At 54.0% G+C, this 5,640-nt stretch overlaps 1 protein-coding gene across 1 annotated transcript in view; it reads right to left on the bottom strand.

Moving 5' to 3' along the window:
* The window catches only part of AHDC1 (AT-hook DNA binding motif containing 1), a 100,404-nt gene extending 100,004 nt beyond the window's left edge, over positions 1 to 400 (bottom strand). Inside the window, exon 1 of the mRNA XM_026657108.1 lies at positions 315 to 400. The gene's annotated coding sequence lies outside the window, so the exon portion shown is untranslated. The remainder of the gene's footprint in view (positions 1 to 314) is intronic.
* Between the last annotated feature and the right edge of the window lie 5,240 nt (positions 401 to 5,640).

The following is a 5,640-nucleotide window of genomic DNA, read 5'->3' as shown; positions in this document are numbered from 1 at the left end:
GGGGGGGGGGGGGTTGCAAGCCTGGGAGAAATCGCTCTCCACCCTCCGCCGCGGCTCTCGGGGCTGGGTGGGAAAAGGAAATGAAGACACAGAGCAGAGCCCTGGCTTTTGCAGCGGAGGCTGCTCGTCCCCCCCCCCCCCCCCCCCTCCTCCTCCTTCTCCTCCTCCTCTTCCTCCCCCCTTCCTCTCTCGCCTTCTGCTGCGCTCTGCCTGCCGGGCTCCGCCGAGCCTGCCGGGCTCGCTCCCGCCTGCCTCTCCCTAGCTCTGGGCTCTGCTGCCGCCGCCGCCGCCGCCTGCCTCCGAGCTCTGCTTACCTTCGCCTGTCAGCAGCCGGAGCCGCCGCCGGAACCCCAGGGAGCGCTCCGGCGGGGCATGCCGGGGCTTGTAGTCCGCGCCGAGCCCGAGCCGGGGGAGGCAGAGCCCGGACGGGGCTGGGGTGCTCGGCGCTGTCTGCGCGGCGGGGGGGTGCGTGGGCTCGGAGCGCGTGGAGGGAACCGGGCGGTGTTCGAACCCGCGCCACGCCCGGCCGCCCGAACTTCGGCAAAGTTTGGGGCTGAACTTTGCCCCCACCGCCGGACGCATCCCCGCTGGGAACCGCAGGACGGGCTGGTTCGGGGGGTTTTTGGTTTTTTGTTTTCTTCTTCTTGGGATGTGGCACCGCTGCCCTCTGCTGGGTGGAAGCGGCACTGCTCCGCGGTGTGTGTGTCATAGGCTCTCTACTGCTGGTGGGGATTCTCCTGCCCCTCCAGTGGGGCTGCTGTTCTCTCCTCCCTGCTGTTGCTAGGATGTTCTGGGGAGAGACAAAGAGAACTGTACCGTCCCAGGGAGCTAGGTGTTGATTATTTCCCTACCTAAACACACACAGGATGGGGAAAATCCACTTTCTTTCAGCATTGCCAAAACCCCAGTGGTTTTCTCTTAGGTAGTCAGGCAGATTTGGAGAGAAGGGCAGTTGAGAGGCAAATGTGGGTAGCCAGCCCAATGTGCAGCAAAGCACAGGGTGGACTAAGATAAGCCAGTCGACAGACTAGGGCACTGGGAAGGGGGTGGCACCAGGGTCTGAGCCGTGGACAAGGGCTCAGGACAGGTGCTGGCAAAGGACAGACAGGGACTGCCTTGCACTGCCTCAGGATTGCAGGAGTCAGCGCTAGGGTCAGGGCAATGGTGGTGGAGGGTCTAGGGGTGCCCTATTTCCAGGTGGGGTGGCTGTGTATTTTCTGGCTGACAATTTCAAAGCCATTCAAGAGGATCTGGAGAACCCATTCCCATTGGGAACAAAGCATCCAAATCCCTTACAGTGGCTTTGGAAACATCAGCCTAAATATTCAAGCCACCTCCATGTGACTTATTCAGTGGGTGAATTTGTGCTTGGAGTCCACTGGTGCTGGGGTTGCCATGGTATTGGGTGTATTTATTAAAGCCCCAGCCCCTGGAGTCATGTGAGTACAAGAGACTCTCAGCTTTTATTAAAAACAAGTTCGTTTTTAACCCTGGTTGTGGCCAAAAGATTGAAAATGTGACACACACACACCCCCCGAGGCCCCCTAAAGCGTCACAAACCAGAAGGCAAATGAAAAGAGCCCCAGCTGAATTCTCTTTAAAGAGTCCGCTGCTTTTTAAGCCAATCTCATGGTGCTTGGGGCCCTGACTTGTGATTTTTGAACATTTGGAGTTGGCAGTACAGGGCTGTGTACAAAGTGGATCTTGGTGGAATATTCCTCATATGCCCAATCAACACACACACATACACACACACACACACACACTTCAAACATGCATGGTAAAATTGCAAGTGCAAAATCCAAAGCTGCGCCTGAAGCACTAGGAAACAGCATGACCATTTCTCACTTTCTATTTTGTTCACGTAAAACGGGGTGAGGGATCGACAGCCCTAGGAACTGCATTAGCATCACTGGTATCATGGTAATGCTTAGAAGTCTTGGCGAAGATTGGTAACGCTCCATGCTCGGTGCTGTGCGGACACCTAGTAAGAGACAGCCCCTGCCTCTAAGAGATTACAGTCAAAACAGGAGGGGAAACAGAACATAAGCATGGCCATACTGGGTCAGACCAAGGGTCCATCTAGCCCAGTATCCTGTCTTCCGACAGTGGCCAGTGCCAGGTGCCCCAGAGGGAATGAACAGACCAGGGAATCATCGAGTGATCCATCCCCTGTCGCCCATTCCCAGCTTCTGGCAAACAGAGACTAGGGACACCATCCCTGCCCATCCTAGCTAATAGCCATTGATGGACCTACCCTCCATGAACTTATCTAGTTCTTTTTTAAGCCTGTTATAGTCTTGGCCTTCACAACATCCTCTGGCAAGGAGTTCCACAGGTTGACTGTGCGTTGTGTGAACAAATACTTCCTTTCCCCATAGAGCAGGGAAATGATTTGCCCTAGGTCACACAGCAGGTCAGTAGCAGGGTTGGGAGTAAAATCCAGGTCTCCTGTCCCTCAGTCCAGTGTCCTGCCCCCTGGATCTCCGCATCTAAATACTAATTTGCGTTTCTAAAGGCCTGTCTCTCCAAGGATCTCAAAGCACTCGCTCATTGTTAATTTCACATAGGCTCATAGCTACAGTACAATTAAAATACATAATATGACTGATGTTTGTTATGACATTTTATTTTCCTGAGTGACGAGTGAAGGGTTAACTCCAGGGGATTGGGAATATCACTAGAATTTTAATCACACGTGAGTCATCAATGAAGTAACACATAGGTGCAGATGAAACAGAAAACTTACCACTGGGATATATCACCCACACATACACCCCTAGGGTGCTTATTGTATATTCAATTCTAATTAATATTTGGGTATCAGACACCTAGGACTAAGTCCTGTTCATTGCACTCACCCCATTGATCTCAGGGATGTCAGTGGGTCTACCAGGGACTGGTAGGTAAGCAGATGATGCAGAGAGCAGCACGATATTAGACGTTGCAGCTGCAAACAGGATGGGCGCCCTCCACCTGGCTCATTGATAGAATTTGCACATGCACACGACCCATGTTGTTTGAGTGAGCACATGGAGAGGCTGTTTTTATCATTTAGCCCATGAGGTCAGCCTTGAATTTTCTGCTATTTTTTAGTCACTGATCAAAATCCAGAAGGATCCACATATTCTGATCTCATAGGATTTTACCTGGTAGTAATCTTGCCTCTTTTGGTGTAAATGCACACGCACAATAGTGGAGTTGTGGGCATAGCACACAGCTGAGGCAGAGAAGAGGAGCAAATCCCCCCCGCCCAGGAAGACTGTACAGAAAACATTACATTGTAAGCGGCATAGGTTTAAATTGAAAAGATTTATTAATTTAATCCACAGCACTGAAAGGTCACGTATTAATCAAAGAGCTGCTGTCCAAGTCCTTTGTCGGGTTTGAAGTTCATCTCTATAGTTATCATAAAAAAATATATCTCAACCTGGCCCAAAGCCCCAGGGAATGAAAAGGAGCCGGGTAGGACCTGCCGCATCCCCTCGCTCCGGTTTGAAACTAGTAGCAAAATTCCCATTGCCTTTGACAGGACGTCACCTTCCCTCCCCTGCTTTCTGTTGGTGTGTATGTCCTGTGTGATGCTCATGACCACACATACAGCTGTCATACGGGGTGCTGGGGGCAGCTAGCAAACCGTGACCCAGTCACCACTTTATAACCGGACCGAGAGTCCTAGTTCTGGAGGCCCTGTGCTGCTATGCCACCTGCATAGGTCTCTGTTCCAGAAGCAATTAATCCTAGCTGAATATTTAGACTGGTGAATATTTCTACGTGCGCCTCTCCAATGGGGAATAACAATGCACGGGCCTTGAGCCATTCCTAAGGCTGTAACTCAATCCGAGGGGCCTGAGAATCAATATAGACCACTTGGGCTTATTCGATCCCCAAGCCCCTGGATTGAATTTCACCATGTAATGGCTTTCAGCCCAGGCATCTGCTTATACCTAGACACACACACACACAGAGTTAAAGCAAGAGACCCTGCTTAGAGCAGACGCTGACTCCTGGGTTCTCAACTCTGCCCCCGACTTGCTCGGGCAAGTCACGTCACCTCTTGGTGGCCCAGTTTCCCTGTGCAAAACGGGGATAATCACGTTGAGCCACCAGACACAGGTTAATTCGTTACTCCGTGTGAAGGGCGCCGCGCTCATGGGGTGAAAGGTGCTAGAGAAGAACAGACCCTCTCTCCTACCACCACGGGGCTACGGGTGCCATCGCTGCTTTCAGCTCCCTGCTGGCAAACAACAACCCAAAGGGTCTGAGCTGCCCAAATCCCCACTCAAGCCTCAGTCCTGAGTGGGTGCCTGTCCTGATCATCCACATTGCCTTTGAGCCAACCCTCCCACTTACACCCAGGGACTGCATCGCCCGAGGGCACCCACACGGGCTGCGGTCCTGAGCCCGGCTCCACCCCGTAGCCTCCTCCATTCCCATTAGACAGAGGTCGCAGCCCTGTGTCTTGGACGTAGAGACAAACGTCTCCAGGGCCCGACTTGCTCTGCTCTAGAGAGAAGGGGGAGCTGGGCGAGATCCAGCGTCGGCCAGAGCCAGGCCCCGGTTCAGATAGGTCTAGGCGGACCCGGCCCGGATGGTTCCATTCCCTGCCAGGGGGAAATCTAGCGACGCACAGTCCCCGGGGCCCGTGTGCGTCGAATCACTTGGGTCTCAGGCAGGCGGAGCTCGCGAACCAGGGTCAGTTCTCACGCGCGAGGCCTTGAGCGCTTCCGTCGACGGCAGGGCACACCACCACGCGCGTGAGTGCATGCCAAAAACGCCACCGCCTGCAAAGAGGGGCACGCCCACCGGCACCTGCCTCCCATCAGTCACTGTTCACATGGGGGCCCGACTTCCTGCAGCCCCCTCCCGCTGATCTTCCCGGAGCAGAGACGCACCAGGGGCTAACGGGAACTCAACTCGCCCAGGGCCCTGGTTTCTCTCTCCCAGCAGCCTGAGTGCGGGGTTACGCTGCCACCTTGTGGCTGGCTTGGCTGGCCGGCCCTCCTCTGCGCCTGGGTTTGAGCACAGGTCTGTCGCCCGCTGAACTTTTGCATAGGATCCAGGCTTTTCGTTTCATCTTTACTGGCACTGTAGGGACTCTTCCATCTGTAAACCTGAAAGGAAACCCTAGAAAACCAGGCTGGAACAGCGGGCTATCCTACGGCCTAGCCGTATAGCCCGGCTATGCCACGCACATGGTGAACATGCAAGAACGTGCACATCCCGATGCACTGTATTCCTCTTACATTTAAAGACAGGCTTGCTGGACTGGCCTCTTGAGACGCGCACTTCCTTTGCAGCGATGTGTCTGTAAACCTATTTTGTTCCTACTTGCATCGAATCACGAGCGGGGTCAGAGCAGGGGCCAGAAGCTAGGTTTCTATGGTCTGGGGCACAGGAAGGGTTTTAGAGCAAAAATCATCCTCAGAGGAGGCTGGATCTTAACTGAGTTGTTGCAGACCTTTGTGGCAGCCTACAAGTCTGAAAAGCAGGAAATCGCTGTGGTCGGTTTGATTCAATTCCCGGGAGGGCCGTGGCAACGCAATCCCTGTACCGTTCAGAGCTGGACATCTGGCAGCATCGCTGGGCTCCGGGTGTCACAGAGGGGCGTGGGTTCGCCCAGCGTGTGCCTGTGAGTGT

This window comes from Terrapene carolina, unplaced genomic scaffold (assembly GCF_002925995.2).
Source record: "Terrapene carolina triunguis isolate 2854851 unplaced genomic scaffold, T_m_triunguis-2.0 Scaffold236, whole genome shotgun sequence".
In the NCBI taxonomy this organism is placed as follows: domain Eukaryota; kingdom Metazoa; phylum Chordata; order Testudines; family Emydidae; genus Terrapene; species Terrapene triunguis.
Note: the sequence above shows the minus strand (reverse complement) of the source record. Positions and strands in the feature narration are given on the sequence as shown.